This window comes from Ailuropoda melanoleuca, chromosome X (assembly GCF_002007445.2).
Source record: "Ailuropoda melanoleuca isolate Jingjing chromosome X, ASM200744v2, whole genome shotgun sequence".
NCBI lineage: Eukaryota > Metazoa > Chordata > Mammalia > Carnivora > Ursidae > Ailuropoda > Ailuropoda melanoleuca.
The window spans coordinates 54,358,199-54,378,977 of NC_048238.1; the positions used below are offsets into that span (position 1 = coordinate 54,358,199).

At 37.1% G+C, this 20,779-nt stretch overlaps 1 long non-coding RNA gene across 1 annotated transcript in view; it reads left to right on the forward strand.

Annotated features, from left to right (window-relative positions):
* The first annotated feature begins 2,537 nt into the window (after positions 1-2,537).
* Positions 2,538-20,779, forward strand: part of LOC117797412 — an 86,585-nt gene continuing 68,343 nt past the window's right edge. Inside the window, exons 1-3 of the long non-coding RNA XR_004622354.1 lie at positions 2,538-2,703; positions 3,165-3,227; positions 14,408-14,437. This is a non-coding gene — a long non-coding RNA (uncharacterized LOC117797412). The remainder of the gene's footprint in view (positions 2,704-3,164; positions 3,228-14,407; positions 14,438-20,779) is intronic.

The window sequence follows — 20,779 nt, forward strand, 5'->3', positions numbered from 1 at the left end:
ACCAAGAGTCCCACGCTTAACCGACTGAGCCACCCAGGCACCCCTACACGCAAGTTCATAATGAGTGAATTCTGTTTATCTGGTCTCCCATTTCCCACATCAGTTGTACTTTTTCCCAATTCATGTTTCAAATTAATGTATTCTAGTCTAACTATGCATGCATCTATTATTTGGACTGTCATTTATAGGTTCATTACTCATTTGTTTGTCTTAAAAATAAATGCAAAGGTAAGAGAAACTATTGTCCCAGAGATCATTGCCTGTGCAATTATGTTTGTAAATTCTCCAGCTGAGAGTCTGCTAAATATGGCCAGCTGATGGTGAAATCCCAACTCTTCTTTTGTCTATTCGGATTTTATATCCTTGCGGGAGACAGTTTTCTTACTTTTGAAACAATTACAATGAAAGAGGAAAACTGGGCTCTCATAGAGAATGGAACAGGTACTGACTGGACCAGGAATCCAGGAAGTCAACAGGATCAGCCTTGAAGAGCAAATATTGCAGTCTGGTCACCAAACTCTGTCTCTGGTGTTTTCTGGAGGCATTTTTCTTGGGATCAAGGCAGGTAGACTAGAAGAAATATGAGTGGGTAGAAGCAGGGGTTTCTACCTTTGCTGTGAATTGATAGAGCTTTTCTCCCCCTAGGTCCAGCACCTCTTAATTTGAAACACCACTAAATAAAACTAGTGCATCAGGTTTCCCCCCCCAAAATTGACTAGCAGCTTCAGAAGCCTATTGTTCTATGAATGCCTATGTTCTATTGTTCTATGAATGCTTCCTGCTGGTTATTTATTCCTTCCTGCTGGTTATTTATTCAGAAGCCTATTGTTCTATGAATGCCTATGTTCTATTGTTCTATGAATGCTTCCTGCTGGTTATTTATTTATATGTACTTCTTTAAAATCCAAATGGTCATTTGTTTCAGACAGAAAAAGTCCTGAGAGTCATCAGAGCAAAACTGAAATATGTTTCACTCAGTGCTCTCCACTTTTCTACTCACCCTTACATTGATGTAGAGAGATGTTGTGTACCTAGCTCACCCTACTCACCCTTAAATTGATGTAGAGAGATGTTGTGTACCTAGCTCAAAATAAACACACCTTGTACTACAACCAAATCCCCTGCAATACTCAGACTTGATTCTCCCTTTAACCTAGGTTGTTTGCCTGACTCCCTCCTCTCTTAGGATAAGTTATTTCTCAAGAGGTCAGGAGTTCCTCCCGCAATTGATTTCTGGCGTCTGCCCTACCGGTTTACAAGATGTGCTCACACTTGTCTAAACCCCAGGCAAAGACACACCTCAAGCTTAAACTAAGACCTCTTCATCTCACTACACAGATTACTGACAACACAGATTACTGACAACACAGATTGGCTCCATGCCGTGCTTTACACAAGAATGGCCATAAATCAATGGCCGAGAAGTTTACACAATTCTCTATGATTAACCTCTATTTGAAGAGGACAAATCAAAATAAAGAAAGAAAAAGTAATGATGCGAAGAAACAGAATAAGCATATTCTATGCTGGGTTCTTGTACAAATTAAGAGATAACATTAGAAGGGAGAGAGAAACTGTACCTTTGAAAAGGATTAGGACTGTTAAATTGCCTTTTCCATACTTACGCAGCACAATCCTTCCCTCACTAATCTTTCATACTATTAAAGTACCGTTAAAGCACCATGCTTCACAAAACTTTCAGCCTCGGTTTTTAAACGTGTTTTGGGAGCTCGCATCCAGCTAGTGTATTTTCCCTCATGGAGAGGGCCAGAAAAAGATAAACGTTTTGATAAATATAGAGGCTTCTTAAAAGAGGGCTGAATGAGCTCAGTCAAGAGAAGAGAAGGGAGCTTTAGGCAGGAGAACAGCATCCCAATCCCTTTATGAAGATGCTTACTGTTACAGAATTAAACAAGGAAGCAACTTGTTTTGAATCCAGTTTTGTCACTGACTCACTGTATGAATTTAGGCCCAAACCCTTCCTATTTCTGTCTTCTGTTTTCCCATCTTTTCAATTACTTGGATGAAGTGGACCTTGATCTCTGGCAGCACGGCGCTCACTGAGCAAAAAGAATTAGGTTCCGTTCACTTTAACACTTATTAGCTGTTGCAACTTTTGGAAAACTGGTTCACCTCTTCTGGGCCTTAGTTGCCTCATTTATAAAATTGGGACAATCAGTCCCCAGCTTACCTTATAGTATTATAATACTTCGGCAAAATAACAGAAAGACAGTTTTGTCTATTATAAAATGCCGTACACCTGTGAGATAACTGAAAGCTGATGAGAACGAGAGATATCTTAGAATGTAGAAAGAAGAAAGGAGTGGAGGCAAAGGTAAAAGAAATTTGGGATGGAAAAAGAAAAAGAAAAGAAAGAAGAGGAGGAGGAACGAAGCCATTTCTACGAAGATAAAGGCTGTAAGAGGACGCGCAGTCGCTCTGGAAAACTGGGGGTGGGGCCGCAGAGAAGCTGGGTCACGTTGCCGGCGGAGCCATTTCAGCAGTGCACGGCGGTTGGGCGCGGGACCTATTTGGCTGTGACTCCCACTCCAGGCTTTCATCGTCCTATCCCCTAGAGGTCCTCTAAGACCTAAGATGGCGGTGTTCGTACTGAGGGAAAGTACTGCCGGCGAACCAGGTGTGGAAAGCAGCCAATGAACAAATGTGAGGAAAGTACAGAAGCTCGCCAACTTTTGTTTTGTGGTGAGTGTTGAGCTTCACATCAGCTAGAAAAATGTCTGTTAGTAAGGCTACACACTTCGGGATCGCGTGGCCTGCCTGAGTGGGGGGAGGAGCCGGCCTGTTTTTCATTTTTCTCTCTCGCCGCTCTATAAAATACCCGAGAGTAATTTCCCTTTTTTTAGTCACCTTACCACCACTGATGAAGCTAGACGGTTGCGGATATTAGCTCGTAGGAGGGATTTTGAACCGTTTTCTTCTCATTTTTCCTTGTTTAAATGGGTTTTTATTGACACCACGCGGGCCCAGAATGAAAGATTGTGTCCCCAGAGCGCTTTCAGGAACAGCCTAACCTGTTGGACCTATTTTCTCTTATTTTCTTCGTGCTGTATTTCGCGTGCAAACGTTGTAATGTTGATAAACTAATCAGTTTGTAACATACTCATGGGCTAGATTAAAAAAAATTAATGACCTTTATGTTTCAGATGAGGACTTCTGGGCGTTTTAATATTAACATTTGTTCTAGAAGCACATTGTTCTGTTCAGAGGTAGGTGTGTGCGTGTGTATACAGGTAATCTTTGGGGGAATTCTTACATTATTTTGTGGATTATTACCTTGATTTCTTACTGAGTAGGAAAAGAGCTAGATTTTCTGTGTTCAGATCTCTCGCTGAAAATAAATTTATATTAAGCATAACATTTGGGGAAGACAGTAAAAAATTTGCAGCTTTTTTTTAATGATGAGTAACTGGAACAACCTGTATATCCATCTATAGAATGTTTGAATAAATTGTGGGACATTTGTGTTATGAAATACTTTGCAGCTGGATTTACCTCTTCACACACTTTTGATCTAGAGAATGTTATAATAGATTGTTACGTGAGAAAAGTAAGTTGCAGGTACCTGGTAGGATCCTGTGTCTTTGGTGGGAAGGGTGATGAGGGAATGTAAGATTAACTTTTTTTTCTTTGTCTCTTTTGGGGGGATTTCCACATATGTTATGAAATAAAAACTTCAGATATACAAACATATAAAGAATAACACAATGAGAGATGCCAAAAACAATACAGTGAACCTCTGTAAAAATGATATGTTACTATGATAAAGTTCTCTGTGTACCTGTTCTGGGATTCATCTCTTTTCTTCCTTCATCACCAGAGGTAGCCATTATTTTAAACAGTGATTATATTTCCCATGCATTTCTTAAACTTTGTGACATGTAAACTACTTCTAAGATGGGTTATTTTTTTTAAACAAATTTTGAAGAGAAATTTTTAAAAGAAAAGTCAATAAAAAAGATGAATTTTTAAATGCCTGTTACCGGGATTACAGGAACAGGGGCCATTTGAAATTTCTTCTAAGTTGAAGGCGGAATCTAATTAAAGGAAAAAAAACAGGAAATAAGTGTTGGTAAGGAAATAGAGAAATTGGAACTCTTGTATGTTGCTTTTGGGATATAAAATGGTGCAGCTGCTGTGGAAAATGGTTTGGCGATTTCGCTGTAGGTTAAATGTAGAATTACCATGCTTCCTTGCCAACGCTTGTTATTTCCTTTTTTTTTTTTTTAAAGAAAATTACAACCATTTTAGTATGTTTGAAGTGGTATGTCATGGATTAGATTTGCGTTTTCCTAAAGACTGATTTGGGCATGTTTTCATGTGCTTGTTAACCATTTGTATGTTTTCTTTGTAGAAATGTCTATTCAGGTCCTTTGTCCATTTTTTAATTTGGGTATTTTTGCTGTTGTAAGAATTCTTTATATATTCTGAACTGTTATATATATGATTTGGAAGTTTTTTTCCCCATTCGGTAGGTATTTTTCACTATTTATAATGTCCTTTGGTTTGGCGTACAATTTTTTTTTTAAATTTGAAGTCCAGTTTGTCTATTTTTTTCTTTTGTTTCTTGTGCTTCTGGTGTCAAATCTAAGAATTTTTTGTCAAATCCAAAGTCATGAAGATTTATCTCTGTGTATTCTTCTAAATGTTTTATGGTTTTAGCTCTTTTATTTATGTCATTGATCCATTTTGGGTTAATTTTTGTATTTGGTGTGAGGTCCAACTTCATTCTTTTACATGCACAAAGCCAATTGTCCTATCACCATATGTTGAAGAGACTGTTCATTCCCTACTGAATGGTCTTTGGCATGCTTGTTGAAATCAATTAGCCACAGATGTATAGGTTTATTTCAGATCTTTCAAATTTATTCCAATTGTCTCTGTATCTGTCCTTATGCTAGTACCACACTGTTTTGATTACTGTAGATTGTAGTAAGTTTTAAAATTGCAAAGTGTCACTCCTCCAGTTTTGTTCTTTTCCAAGATCGTTTTGGCTTTCCAGGCCCCTTGCAATTCCATATGAATTTTAGGATCAGTTTGTCCATTTCTTTTAAGTCATATGAAAAAAAAATAAAAGAAGTTGTAAACCAAAAACACAATAGTACTGGCTTTTATATTTATCTATGTAGTTATCTTTACCCATGTTCCTTATTTGTTCATATACTTTTGAGTTACTTTCTATTATCCTTCCATTTTAGCCTGAAGAATTCCTTTTGGCAGTTCTTGTAGGGTAGGTCTGTTAACAACAAATTCCCTAGTATTTTCTTTATCTGGAAATGTCTTAATTTCTCCTTTCAGTTCTTTTGACAGATATATTGAAATATAATTCACACATCATACAGTTACCCATTTGAAGTGTACAGTTCAGTGGTTTTTAATCTGTGTACAGCCATCACTACAGTCATTTTAGAATATTTTCATCTCTCCAAGAAGTCCATGCACTTTAGCCATAACCCCGTATCCCCTTGAACCCTATTTGCCCAGCCCTAGGCAGTCACTAATCTACTTTTTGTCTCTATAGATTTCCCAGTTTTGAACATTCTGTATGAATGGAATCATATAATATGTGGTCTGTTATGATTGGCTTTTTTCACTCAGCATAATGCTTCAAGGTTCATCCATGTTGTAGCATGTGTCAGTACTTCATTCTATTTGTGACTGAATAATGTTCTACATTATGGATATACCACATTTTGTTTATGCATTCATTCATTGATGGACATTTAGGTTGTTTCCACCTTAAGGCTTTTAAGAATAATTCTGCTAAAAACATTCATGTACAGATTTCTTTGTAGACATATGTTTTCATTTCTCTAGGTGTATACTTAGGAGTGTTTTTGCTGGGTCTTAATGGTAGCTATGTTTAATTGTTTGAGAAACTGCCCAACTCTCTTCCAATGTGGCTGCAGCCATTTTACGTTCACAGCAACAGCATATGAGGGCTCTAACTTGTCTACTTTCTCACCAACACTTGTCATTATCTGACTTCATCCAATTCTAGCCATCCTAGTGGATGTGAAGTTGTATCTCATTGTAGTCTTCTTTCCCACAAGGTTAGTCCTCAGATGGTGGTCCTCAGGGAGGGGCAATTTGAATATGCCCACAATCACCCTGGGATGACTGGTTTTGTTAGGGCTGTCTTTCCCTTACCACACCCAGCAGCCGAGATGCGCTTCCTGGGAACTAACTGTTTAATTGTTTTCCATAATGCCCTGGGGCATAAGCTACTTTGAAAGTTAATCGAACCAAAATGTGGGTCCTTTGAAGAAATAGTTTTTGAGATCAGTGTTTGTTATTTGTTTTGACCCTAGGAGGGCTCCTCCCAGTTGTTTCAGTTCCCAGTTCTTTCCTGCAAACTAGCTTACCTACAGTTTAGCCTCTGTGTGGGTTTTTTTTTTGTTTTTATTTATTTATTTATTTATTTATTTATTTTTAGCCTCTGTGTTTTGAATCTGCTAATTGGCTTTTGCTACAACCTCATTGTGTTTTTTAAGGACTCCTTTAGGCTTGACTTTCTCCATGCTCTTGCAAATGAAGTCAGTCCCTTTGGGAAGAAATTAAGAGCTATCGTTTTAATGTCTCCTCCTTCCCTCAAACAAAAGCTCTGAGCCTGGTGTCTGGAGATGGGGTAGGAACAATGTCAAGTTTCTCTCTGAGTAACAGTAGTTGTGGAGGGGAGGGTGTAGCCAGAGGTCATCTGGGTTTGTTTTTCTCTCCTCACAACCCAGGGCAAGGATGATCAGGGCCTGGGTCTTTTCCATGCACCACACCCAATAAAGTATACATTCCACCAGTGGGGGGGCTGGTAGGGCTGGAACCCCTACCTCTCAACCACACTTGCCCAGGACTCAGCCCTATTAACAGGCAGCTCGGGGCTGAATGAGAAACTCTGTTCCTCCTGGGAAGAAAGCCCTCTGAATGGGCCCTGTACCTGGGGGCCCTGTGTTCTTTGTTGCAGGAATCTGGAGTGGAGATTCCCCTTGCTTGAGCTGAGCTGAGGGAGGGAGGGAGGCAGTGGTCTTGGTCCAAATACAGACTCATCAGGGCGCATGGGTGGCTCAGACGGTTGAGCGCCTGACTTGGGCTCAGGTGATGATCACGGGGTCCTGGGATCGAGCCTTGCATTGGGCTCCCTGTTCTGAAGGGAGCCTGCTTATCCCTCTCCCTCTGCTTGCTGCTCCCCCTGCTTGTGCTCGCTCTGTCAAATAAATTAAATCTTAAGAAAAAACAAAAACAAATACAGACTCATCTTAGTGAATTTTTGAAGTTATTCTTGAATGTGTGTTTCTTTATTTGCCATTTGTCCTTAGATCAGTTTCCAGAGGCTTTCAGTGGCTTTAAAAAAAAAAGAGTTTTCATCAGTTTCAGTGGGGAGAAGCAGGTCACTCGAACTCCTCATGCTGTCATGCCATAAGCTGATCTCTTTCCTTTATTTTTGAAAAACATTTTTTAAATCGGATATAGATTTGTTGATTGACAGCTTTTTTCTTTCCACACTTTAAATATGTCATTGCACTGCTTTCTGGCCTCCATGATCTCTAATGGGTTGCTTCACTTTCCTTGCTCATAGGATTCTTTTTGGGGATTTCAACAGTTTGATTATACTACATCTTACTGTGAATGGCTTTTGAGTTTATTTTCTTGGGGTTCATTGAATTTTTAAGTTATGTAGATTGGCCACTGTTCACATATTCTTTATGACTCTCTTATATCGTTTTGGACCTCTCATTTTGCATATGTTGGTATACTTGATGTTGTCTCTTAGGCTCTTTTCATTTTTCTTCAGTTTTTTCTTTTTCCATTCCTCAGACTAGATAATCTTAATTTACCTACCTTCATGGTCATTTTTTCTTTCTTCAGCCTATTGAAATTTTATGTTGAACCCCTCTAAAATTCAGCGAATTTTTCATTTCAGTTATTCTGCTTTTCAGTTTCAGAATTTATATTTGGTTCCTTTTTGTAATTTCTGTCTCTTTATTGTTATTTTCTGTTTATTGATATGCTGTTCTCCTGGTTTCCTTTAGTTTTTATCCATGGTTTCTGTTAGCTCTTTGGCATATTTATGATAGTTGATTTTTTTAGAAAGTCTAATGTCTGGGCTTCTTCGGAGACACTTTCTGTTAACTTTTTTCTTTCTGCAAATGGGCCATACTTGTTTGTTTACATGCCTAATAATTTTTTAATGAAAATTTCTCTTGAAAAGTAGGCACTTTGAATTTTGTAGTATGGTGGCTCTGGAAATCAGAATATTTCCCCCCTCTCCAGGGTTTGTGTTGTTGCTTATTGTGGGGTACAGTCATCCACTTGTTTAGTGACAGCCCACTTGTTTAAAGTCTAAACTATTTTTTGCGGACTATATTCCTTGTCATATGTGGTCACTAAAGTCTCCATTCCATTATCTTTGTTGTCAGGCAGTGGCCTGATAAGATTTCTTTTCTTTAAATGACAAAATTTACAGCGTCTTTCTTCTTTAAGTGCTGTCCTGATTGTAGTAAGTTTCTGATTAGGTTCTAGAGTTCTGAAAAAGTTGATTCTTAACATTTTTTTTGCCACCTTAATAATTTCAGCGAAGGGATGGATCCTAGGAGCTCCCTATTCCACCGTTTTTGGTCTTGTCCTCTCATCTCATACATTTTGATACTGTGATTTTATTATAATTCGGTTCACAGTACTTTCTATTAATTTTGCTTGTGAAAAAAATTTGCTTGTGATTTCTTCTTTGACTCATGGGTAAGTTAGAAATGTATCGTTTAATTTCCAGATAATTGTGGAATTCCAAGTTTTTCTTTTGGTTTTGATTTTTAAAAATTCTATTGTGTTGGAGAACATACTCTGTATGATTTGAGTCCTAAAGTTCTTCAAAGTATGGTGTGTGGGTCAAATCTGGCCTGTTGTCTGACTTTGTATCACTAGCAAACTATGAGTAGTTTTACATTTTTAAGTGGTTTAAAAATTCACAAGCAGAATTGTATTTCTTAACTCATGAAAATCATGTGAAGTTCAAATTTCAGTGTTCATAAATAGCTTTACTGGTATACAGTTATACTTACCTGCATGCCCATTGTCTATGGATTCTTTCATTCTACAGCAGTAGTGTTGAGTAATTAAGACAGTGACCATGTGGCTTGCAAAGACTAAAATATTTGCTAACCAGCTCTTCTTCAGAGTTTGCTTACCCTTAAACATCCCTGTACCTGTGTAACTCTACCTTATGCTACCACTGCCCCCTCATCAGCAATAAGGGAGAAAAGATTTTATGCTATAGCATTTCTCTTAAACATGGAATAAAAATACTCTTTTTACATCTTACCATTTTACCAAGTTGAAAGGCAGAAAACACACTGAACAAAAATATTGGTGACTGATGTATAAGGAAAACTACCAGCTATCTTATGCAAATAATTTTTTTTGTATTAGACCTTTCTGTGCATCTCTTTCTTCCATTCTAATTCTTTCCAAACTGAAATTTACCAAAAATAATAAATACTAAAACCATTTTTTTATTCAAAATAATATATCTTTACTAATGTACACATATGCATTCTGTGAAGTTATAATCAACTTGTCTTAAAAATACCATTTTATATTTCGTTTTTCCTCTTTAATGATATTTCATACAGTGTTATTTTATATCCATCAAGATGGGCTGTAGAGCTGTAGTTTCAAATAGGTTTTTAGTATTGAATTTCTTTTTCTTACTTTTTACTGTTTGATGATCCCCTTCACCCATCCCTGCCTCACATTGCCCTCCCCCCCTCCAGTCCCCATACCTCTGGCAACATCCAGTCTCTCCTCTGTATTTGTGAGCTTGGTTTTGTTATTGTTGTTTTAGATTTCACATACAAGAGAGCTCAATATAGTACTTGTCTTTCTCTGAGTTACTTCATTTAGCATAATGCCTTTGAGGTCCATTCATGTTGTTGCAAATGGCAAAATTTTATTCCTTTTTTATGGCTGAATAATATTTCATTGTGTAATATACACCGCCTTTTTTTAATCCATTCATCCTTCAGTGAACACTTAGGTTGTTTCCATATCTTGGCTATTGTAAATAATGCTGAAGTGGAACATGGAAGTACATATATCTCTTGGAGATCCTGATTTAAATTCTCTTGTATGTATACCCAGAAGGGCAATTGCTGGATCATATGGTAGTTCTATGTCTAATTTTTTGAGGAACCTCCGTATTGTTTTCAATCATGGCTCCCCCAGTTTATATTCCCACCTGTAGTGCACAAGGGTTCCTTTTTCTGCACATCCTCACAAACAGTTGTTATTTCTTGTCTTTTTGATGATAATCATTCTAACAGGTGTGAGGTGATATCTCGTTGTGGTTTTTTTATTTACATTTTCCTGATGATTAGTGATGTTGACATTTTTTCATTTACCTGTTGGCCATCTGGATAGTTTCTTTGGAAAAATGTCTATTCAGATCTTCTGCTCAATTTTTACTTTGGATTGTTTATCTTATGCCAGTAAAATGCCAGTAATTTTTGACTACCATTATGTTGGAAAAGAGTGGGAAGGAAACAGAAGTTTTACTTTGAAAAGTGAATAAAGCAGATTAAAAAAAAAAAAGTGAGACCTGCATAGATCCGGAAAATATGAGGAGAGAAATCTATCAATTGAAGCTTACTTCAAAATGACATAAATAATAGAATTAATGGTTTAAGTATTTTAAACTTATTGTGAATGTAGAGGAAAGACTGAAAACATTAAGTTGAAGTATGAAAGATAAAAAATTTAAACTTCTGAGAATGAAAAGTATAATTGATTTTTTAATTTTAAAATGTTAAGGGAATTTTCCATCTTTCTGTTATTAATTTCTAGTTTATATTATGATTTGAAGGAATACTACATACTACATACTTTTAAGTACATACTTTCATATGTACTTAAAAAGAATGTGAATCCTGCTGTTGTTGGATTGAGTGTCACTGATTTGTATTTCTTTTGTCAGTTTTTGTTTCATGTATTATGAAGCTCTGTTAGGTGCGTATACATTTAGCACTGCTGTGGATTCTTGTTCAATTGACCCTTTTCTCATTATGTAATTCCCATCATTGTTTCTGGTAATTTTTTTTGCTCTGAAATATGTTTTTGCATTTAATGTATAATATAGAAAGTCCTGTTGTTTGGTTGGTCTTTGCTTGGTGTGTATTTTCTCATTCCTTTACTTTTAGTCTGCCAAATCAATATATTTGAAGTATGTTTCTTGCAGACAGGATATTGTATCATGGTTTAGATTTTTTCTTTTTCTTTTTTTTTTTTTTTGGTCATTCTGACAATATCTGTGTTTCAGTTTAAGTGGTTAGGCAATTCATATTTAATGTAAATTTGGTATGTTTGGATTTAGATTTACTACTTTAGTCTTTGTTTTCTCTTTGTTCCTTTTTCGTTCCTCTTTCCCCCCCTTCTGCCATCTTTTGGGTTATTTGAGTACTTTTTACTTTTCCATTTACTTAATTATTTTCGACTTTATCTTTTTATGTAGCCCTTTTAAGTATTTGCTCTAGGCGTTACACAATATGTACTTAAGTTTTCACGGTCTGTTTTACCCTATAATTTTGGAATGTAGAAACATTAACATCTTTTAGGTCCTTTAACTGTCTTTCTTTTATGCTATAATGTCATGTATTGCATTGGCATACGTTGAAAACTATCAGAAGATGTTCATATCTTTTGTTTTCAACCTTGAAACAATTTTAAAGCATTCAAGAGAGATAAATAATCTGTTGCATTATCCAGATAAATATTTCTGTTGCTCTTTATTCTTGATGATTCAGATTTCCTTCTGGTATTTCCCTTCTACGTGAAGAACTTTTTTGTAGCAGTTCTTACAGAGAAGCTCTCAGGGGCTGTATGTTCTTAGTTTTCTATAATCTGAGAATGTCTTTATTTTACTTTCATTCCTGCTAGTAATTTTTCTGGGTAGATTATTTTAGGCTGACATTTCCTTGCTTTCAGCCATTTAAACATGTGTGCCACTTTCTTGTGGCTCTTGTGTTTTCTGATAGGAAATAAGTTATTTGAATCATCATCCTATGTGGTAGTATTTTATTTTTCTCTTACTGCTTATATAATGGTTTCTTTAGCTTCACTTTTTGGCAATTTTATTATGATGTATCTGGCTGTGGATTTCTCTGTGTTTATCCCTTTTGAAGTTTTCTTAGTTTCTTGAATCTGTAGGTCTATGTCTATTGCAAAATTTAGGAAGTTTTCAGGAATTTTTTTCTCAGATATTTTCAGTCCTACACTCTTTACTCTTATCCTTCTGTTATTGTCTCATAGTTCCCTGAGCCTTTGTATATTTATGCTCAATATTTTCTGTATTAGTATTGGATAGTTTCTTTTTATTTCTTTTAAGTTCCTTTGTCATCTCCATTGTGCTGTTGAATCTGTCCATTTATTTTTTAATTTTAGTTACTGTATTTTTAACTTCAAAATTTTCACTTTTTTGATTGCCTCATATTGACGAGATTTTCACTTTCAATATTTGTTGCACTGAAGTTTGTGATTGCTTATCTCAGCATTTTTTTCCCGTATTTTTATAAATAGTTGTTTTAAGGTCTGTATCAGATAGTTTTAAGAGCTGTCATCTTGTTGGCGTTTTTGTTTGTTTGTTTGTTTGTTTTTTGGGTTTTTTTGTTTTTTTAGGTAGGCTCCATGCCCAGCGTGGAGCCCAGTGTGGGGCTTGAACTCATGACCCTGAGATCAAGACCTGAGCTGAGATAAAGAGTTGGACGCTTAACTGACTAAGCCACCCATGCTCCCCTTCTTGGCATTTTTCATGATTTAATTCATGTTATGCAACCTTGGCAGTAATGCTACAGAAGAAATGTTGTGCCATTCTCTGTGCATCATATGACATGTTGTCAGTATGTCTTAATACATGTGATGGTAACTTTCATCTTTTGGCTAACATGTACCAAAGTTTTCTACTGTAAAGTTACTGCTTTTTCCTTTCAATTTTATATGTATCTTGTGTGGATATACTTTGAGATTCTGCACATGTTGTGTTTCTCATTGTACTTCTGTCCACTGATTTTATCCATCCGTGCCTTTACCTTCCACAATGATTATGTTAGTGTTTATTTCAAGGTTATTTACGATTTCCATTATTCCTTCTATGTTTAATAATTGGAAGTGTGTAAGAAATAGCTGTCCCTTTTCCCCATTTTATTTACTTAATCAAATATTTATTAGTATGGATTCATTGATATTTATTTCATTCTTTTGGTTATAATCTTAATGCTATCATTTTGTTGTAATAGCTCTCAGTTTTAGCCATTTGGCTTTTCTTCAGGTTGGCTTCTGTGTCCTTTTGATATGCTCTCGTTTTTTGGGCATTGTACTCCTTTCTCACACCACAGTATGTATTAGACACATCTTGTTTTTTCCCCACCCAAATCTGTAATCAACCATTTTTCTAAGGAATCCTGATTTCTGTTTTTGGAGAATGGTTTTTAGAAAACAGTATTTGTGTACTCATTGTGTACTTAGTATTGTGTACTCAAAAGTGCATGTTTTTGTGGTATCATTGTCTTTAGGTCCTCTCAGCGGTTAGGAAGTTTGTGTTTATAGTCACATATATAGACATCCTTCTTTGTATAAGTATTCTTCTATACATATGTGTATTTGTGGTTGCGTGTATGTAAAACCATGAATTCATATTATGTGTGATGCCAAATAAAAGCACAGGGTTCATTCTCTTCTAGTCTTCCCATTTTTTTCCATTGTAATTCCTTTTTATGAAAGTGAAAAACCTCGTTCTCATTATCCTTTATATATATACTTTGCTTTATTTTAGAATGTTAGAAGTTTTTTGATTGTTTTTATGTTTGAAACAAAATTACCAAAACATACCCCTCTGAGGAGAAATTTCCTAACTAGAGTACAGTATTTGTGTACAGTATGTCTTTAGTCTTACAGTTGATAGTCAAAAATACTGTTTCTAAAGTTACTTAAGTCAGTTCTTTTCTTATCGCCCAGTTAAATTTGTTTGTGTTACCCATTTGTTTTACAATTCAGTTTGTTATTTTTTTGTATTCTATTTTGGGTTTCCCCCACATGTTGGTTATGTTGAAATACGTATTTATTTTTTGGTTATGTGAAATATTACCATGGTTCCAAGTGTCAGGCCTATACAAAAAGGTTTACAAAGAGAAGTGTCACTCCCTTCCTCATATATTACATATAGGAAAAACATTCCTAACCACTTCCTGTATATAATCAATCTTGGTAGTTTCTGCTTTATACTCATTGAATTTCCTTTGCAGAAATGTATGGATACATGCATATTTTTGTATATCCCTTTTTTCCCCCTTACATGAAAGATTGTATACTATAGCTATTCTTTTGAAATTTGATTTTTTTTTTCCATTTGTAGTATATCCTGGAAGAAGTCACTCTGTATCAGGTAATAGAGATTGTCCTCGTTTTTTTTTTCTGCTGCATTTTATTTCATTATCGGATGCACTATAGTTAAATAAACTTATGTGTATGGACATTTAGATTCTTTTCACTGTTTTCCGATTGCAAACAAGGCTAGGCTATAAGAATGGCTTTGTTTATATATATTTTTGTATTGTTGAAGATGTATCTATGGTATAGACTTCTGTAAGTTGTTAATTGCTTTTAAAGGCTGTCTTGATAAGTATTGCCAAATATCCCTCCAAATGATTGTGCACTTTGCATTCGTACCAGCCATGTGTGAGAGTACCTATGTCCTTACAGCTTCACCAGTTGAATGTAGTTTTTTTTTTTTTTAAGATTTTATTTATTTATTTGACAAAGAGAGAGAGCAAGAGAGCATAAGCAGGGGGAGTGGCAGGCATAGAGAGAGGGAGAAGCAGCTTCCCCACCGAGCAGGGAGCCTGATGTGGGGCTCCATCCCAGAACCCTGGGATCATGACCCGAGCTGAAGGCAGATGCTTAACTGACTGAGCCACCCAGGTGCACCTGAGTGTAGTTTTAAACAAGTGAAAGATTTTACCAAACATGCTGTATTTTTTTGCATTTAACAATAAACAGTGGTCATAAGTATATACATATGTATACAGAATGCATAGATGTACACCTATGCGTATATTTGCAATGGCTTCTTACTTTTTTCCCCTATATGTGTTTACCATATTTAAACAGGCCTCTCCTTTTTTATTTAAAGATTTTATTTATTTGAGAGAGAGAGAGAGCAGGAGCAGAGGGGAGGAGGAGAGGGAGAGGCACAAGCAGACTCCCCACTGAGCAGGGAGCCCGACGTGGTGCACCCCCAAGCCTCCCCTAAAGAAACTTTCTAGTTTCCTCACTATTATATACAATGATGTGAATAACTTCATAGTGGTTGTATTTTTGTGTTATTGTTGGAGTCATATCTAAAATCAGTTTCTTTCATCAGTGTTTTAGTTTTCAAAGTACAAATCTTTTACCTCTTTTTTTTTTTTTTTTAAANAAAGATTTTATTTATTTATTTGACAGAGATAGAGACAGCCAGCGAGAGAGGGAACACAAGCAGGGGGAGTGGGAGAGGAAGAAGCAGGCTCCTAGCAGAGGAGCCTGATGTGGGGCTTGATCCCATAACGCCAGGATCACGCCCTGAGCCGAAGGCAAGCTGTGCCACCCAGGCGCCCCTACCTCTTTGGTTAGGTTTATTTATAGGTATCTTATGGTTTTGGTGCAATTTTAAATGGATTGATTCCTTGATTTCCCTTTCTGCTGCTTTATTATTGGTGTACAGAAATGGAACAGATTTCTGTATGTTGATTTTATATCCTGTGACTTTACTGAATTCATGTGTCATTTTTAGCAATTTTTTGGTGCAGTCTTTTGGGTTTCCTATATGGAGTATCATGTCATCTGCAAATAGTGAAAGTTTGACTTCTTCCTTGCCTATTTGGATGCCTTTTCTTTTTTTTTTTTTTTGTATTTTAATTTTATTTTATTATATTATGTTAATCACCATACAGTACATCCCCGGATTCCGATGTAAAGTTCAATGCTTCATTAGTTGCGTATAACACCCAGTGCACCATGCAATACGTGCCCTCCTTACTACCCATCACCAGTCTATCCCCTTCCCCCACCCCCTCCCCTCTGAAGTCTTCAGTTTGTTTCTCATAGTACATAGTCTCTCATGTTTCATTCCCCCTTCTGATTACCCCCCTTTTCTTTATCCCTTTCTTCCCCTACCGATCCTCCTAGTTCTTATGTTCCATAGATGAGAGAAATCATATGATAATTGTCTTTCTCTGCTTGACTTATTTCACTTAGCATTATCTCCTCCAGTGCCGTCCATGTTGCAGCAAATGTTGAGAATTCGTTCTTTCTGATAGCTGAGTAATATTCCATTGTATATATGGACCACAGCTTCTTAATCCAGTCATCTGTTGAAGGGCATCTCGGCTCCTTCCATGATTTGGCTATTGTGGACAATGCAGCTATGAACATTGGGGTGCATATGGCCCTTCTCTTTACTACGTCTGTATCTTTGGGGTAAACACCCAGTAGTGCAATGGCTGGGTCATAGGGTAGTTCAATTTTTAACTTTTTAAGGGACCTCCACACTGTTTTCCAGAGTGGCTGTACCAACTTGCATTCCCACCAACAATGTAGGAGGGATCCCCTTTCTCCACATCCTCTCCAACAATTGTTGTTTCTTGCCTTGTCTATCTTTGCCATTCTAACTGGCGTAAGGTGGTATCTCAGTGTGGTTTTGATTTGAATTTCCCTGATGGCTAATGATTTTGAACATTTTTTCATGTGTCTGTTAGCCATTTGTATGTCTTCATTGGAAAAGTGTCTGTTCATATCTTCTGCCCATTTTATGATTTGTTTATTTGTTTCTCGTGTATTGAGTTTGAGAAGTTCTTTGTAGATCTTGGATACCAGTCCTTTATCTGTGGTGTCCTTTGCAAATATATTCTCCCATTCCGTGGGCTGTCTCTTAGTTTTTTTGACTGTTTCCTTGGCTGTGCAGAAGCTCTTTATCCTGATAAAGTCCCATAAGTTCATTTTATCTTTTATTTCTCTTGCCTTTGGAGATGTGTCGTGAAAAAGGTTGCTCTGGCCGATGTCATAGAAGTTGTTGCCTATGTTCTCCTCTAGAATTTTGATGGATTCCTGTCTCACATTGAGGTCTTTCATCCATTTGGAGTTTATTTTTGTGTATGGTGTGAGAGAGTGGTCAAGTTTCATTCTTTTGCATGTAGCTGTCCAATTTTCCCAGCACCATTTATTGAAGAGACTGTCTTTTTTCCACCGGATGTTTTTTCCTGCTTTATCAAAGATTAGTTGCCCAAAGAGCCGAGGGTCCATTTCTGGGTTCTCTATTCTGTTCCATTGGTCGATGTGTCTGTTTTTGTGCCAGTACCATGCTGTCTTTGTGATCACAGCTTTGTAGTACAGCTCGAAATCCGGCATTGTGATGCCCCCAGCTTTGTTTTTCCTTTTCAACAGTTCCTTGGAGATTCGGGGCCTTTTCTGGTTCCATACAAATTTAAGGACTATTTGTTCCAGTTCTTTGAAAAATGTCCTCGGTATTTTGATCGGGATAGCATTGAAAGTGTAGATTGCTCTGGGTAGTATGGACATTTTAACTATGTTAATTCTTCCAATCCATGAGCATGGAATATTTTTCCATCTTTTTATGTCTTCCTCAATATCTTTCAAAAGTGATCTATAGTTTCTAGCATATAGGTCCTTTACGTCTCTGGTTAAGTTAATTCCAAGGTAACGCATGGTTTTTGGTGTTATTGTAAATGGGATGGATTCCCTAATTTCTCTTTCTTCAGTCTCGTTATTCGTGTATAGAAATGCAACTGATTTCTGGGCATTGATTTTGTATCCTGCCACCTTACTGAATTGTTCTATAACTTCTAATAGTTTGGGAGTGGATTCCTTTGGGTTTTCCATATAGAGTATCATGTCATCTGCAAAGAGAGACAGTTTGACTTCTTCTTTGCCGATTTGGATACCTTTGATCCCTTTTTGTCTTCTGATTGCTGTTGCAAGGACTTCTAGTACTATGTTGAATAATAGTGGCGAGAGTGGGCATCCTTGTCGTGTTCCTGATCTTAAGGGAAAGGCTTCCAGCTTTTCCCCATTGAGAATAATGCTTGCAGTAGGCTTTTCATAGATGGCTTTTATGAGATTGAGAAATGTACCCTCTATTCCTACACTCTGAAGGGTTTTAATCAGGAAAGGATGCTGTATTTTGTCAAATGCTTTTTCTGCATCAATTGAGAGGATCATATGGTTCTTGAGTCTTTTCTTGTTGATATGATGTATCACATTGATTGATTTGCGAGTGTTGAACCATGCTTGCATCCCAGGTATGAATCCCACTTGGTCATGATGGATAATCCTTTTAATGTACTGTTGGATTCTATTAGCAAGGATCTTGTTGAGGATTTTGGCATCCATATTCATTAGAGAAATCGGTCTGTAATTCTCCTTTTTGAGGGGGTCTTTGCCTGGTTTGGGGATCAAGGTAATATTAGCCTCATAGAATGAGTTTGGTAGCTTTCCTTCTGTTTCTATTTTTTGAAATAGCTTTAGGAGAATAGGTATTATTTCTTCTTTGAATGTTTGGTAGAATTCCCCAGGAAAACCGTCTGGGCCTGGAGTTTTATTATTTGGAAGGTTGTTTATCACTGACTCAATTTCTTCATAGTTAATTGGCCTATTTAAGAAATCTATTTCTTCCTGTTTCAGTCTTGGTAGTTTATAGGTTTCCAGGAAGGCCTCCATCTCTTCCAGATTGTTTAGTTTTTTGGCATATAGCTGTTGATAAAAGTTTCTAATAATCCTTGCAATTTCAATGGTGCTGGTCGTGACCTCTCCCTTTTCAGTCATAATTTTAATAATCTCAGTCCTTTCTCTTTGTTTTTGGACAAGTTTTGCCAGTGGTCTATCAATTTTATGGATTCTCTCAAAGAACCAGCTTCTAGTCCTGTTGATCTGCTCTACTGTGGTTCTGGTCTCTAATTCATTGATTTCTGCTCTAATCTTGGTCAACTCCTTCCTTGTCAGTGGGTTAGGCCTGTCCCTCTGTTGCTGTTCCAGTTTCTTGAGGTGAGAATATAGAAACTGCATTTTAGATTTTTCTATTCTTTTGAGTGAGGCTTGGATGGCTATGTATTTCCCCCTTAGGACTGCCTTTGCAGTATCCCATAGGTTTTGGACCGTTGTGTATTCATTCTCGTTGGTCTCCATAAATTGTTTAATTTGTTTTTTGATTTCCTGGTTTATCGAGTCATTCTTGAGCAGGATGGTTCTTAGCCTCCAAGTGTTTGAGTTTCTTCCAGGTTTTTCCTTGTGGTTGAGTTCCAATTTCAGAGCGTTGTGGTCTGAGAATATGCAGGGGATAATTTCAATCTTTTGGTATTGGCTGAGACCTGTTTTGTGTCCCAGAGCATGATCTATTCTTGAGAATGTTCCATGGGCATTTGAATAGAATGAGTATTCTTTGGTTCTGGGGTGTAGTGTTCTATATATATCTATGAGGTCCAACTCGTCGAGTATGGCATTCAAAGCCTTTGATTCTTTGCTTAGTTTTTGCCAGGGTGTTCTGTCTATTTCTGATAGTGGGGTGTTGAGGTCCCCTACTATTACTGTGTTCTTATCTATATGTCTCTTTATTTTGGTTAAGAGTTGGCTTGTGTATCTTGCTGCTCCCCTGTTGGGGGCATATATATTAATAATTGTCATATCCACTTGTTGAATACTTCCTTTAAGAATAATATAGTGCCCTTCTGTATCTCTCTCTATGGCCTCTAGTTTAAAATCCAGTCTATCTGATATGAGAATTGCTACTCCAGCTTTCTTTTGAGGTCCATTTGCGTGGAAGATGGTACTCCATCCCCTTACTCTAAGTCTGAATGCATCTTTGGGTTCAAAATGAGTCTCTTGTAGACAGCAAATGGATGGGTCATGTCTTTTTATCCAATCTGCAACCCTGTGGCGTTTTATGGGAGAGTTTAAGCCATTTAGATTGATAGAGATTATTGACAGATATGATTTTAATGATGCCATTTCTCTTTAAAGTCTTTGTATCGGTTGTGACTTGCTGCTCTGTATCACTCTTGGGGCCTTTTTACCTTTATAGAGCCCCCCTTAATATCTCCTGTAGGGCTGGTTTCGTGGTTACGAAATTGGTTAATGATTGGCGATTTTGGAACGTCTTTATTTCTCCATCAATTCTGAATGACAGCTTTGCTGGATAAAGGATCCTTGGCTGCATGTTTTTCTCTGAAAGAGCTTTAAAAATGCCCCCCCAAGCCTTTCTCTCATTCCAGGTCTCTGTAGACAGGTCTGACGTAATCCTGATACCTTTGCCTTGGTACGTGAGAAATTTCTTTGCCCTGGCCGCTTTCAATACTGTATCCTTGGATCTAATATTTGCGAATTGCACTATGACATGCCGTGGCGTAGGTTTGTCCTGGTTGAGCTTGGATGGGGTCCTCTCTGCCTCTTGGACACGAATGCTTGTTTCCCTTGCTAGATTAGGGAAGTTTTCAGCTACAATTTGTTCAAATATCTCTTCTAGACCTCTGTTTTTCTCCACCCCTTCAGGGATGCCGATGATTCTGACATTGGATCGTTTCATAGAGTCAGTAATCTCCCGTAATCTACATTCGTGGGCGTGGATTTTTTTAAGACCAGCTTCTATTTTCGTTTTTTCTTCTACTAACCCATCCTCCAATTCGCTAACGCGTTCCTCTGCCTCGGTGACCCTGGCCGTCAGAGCCTCTAGTTTTGACTG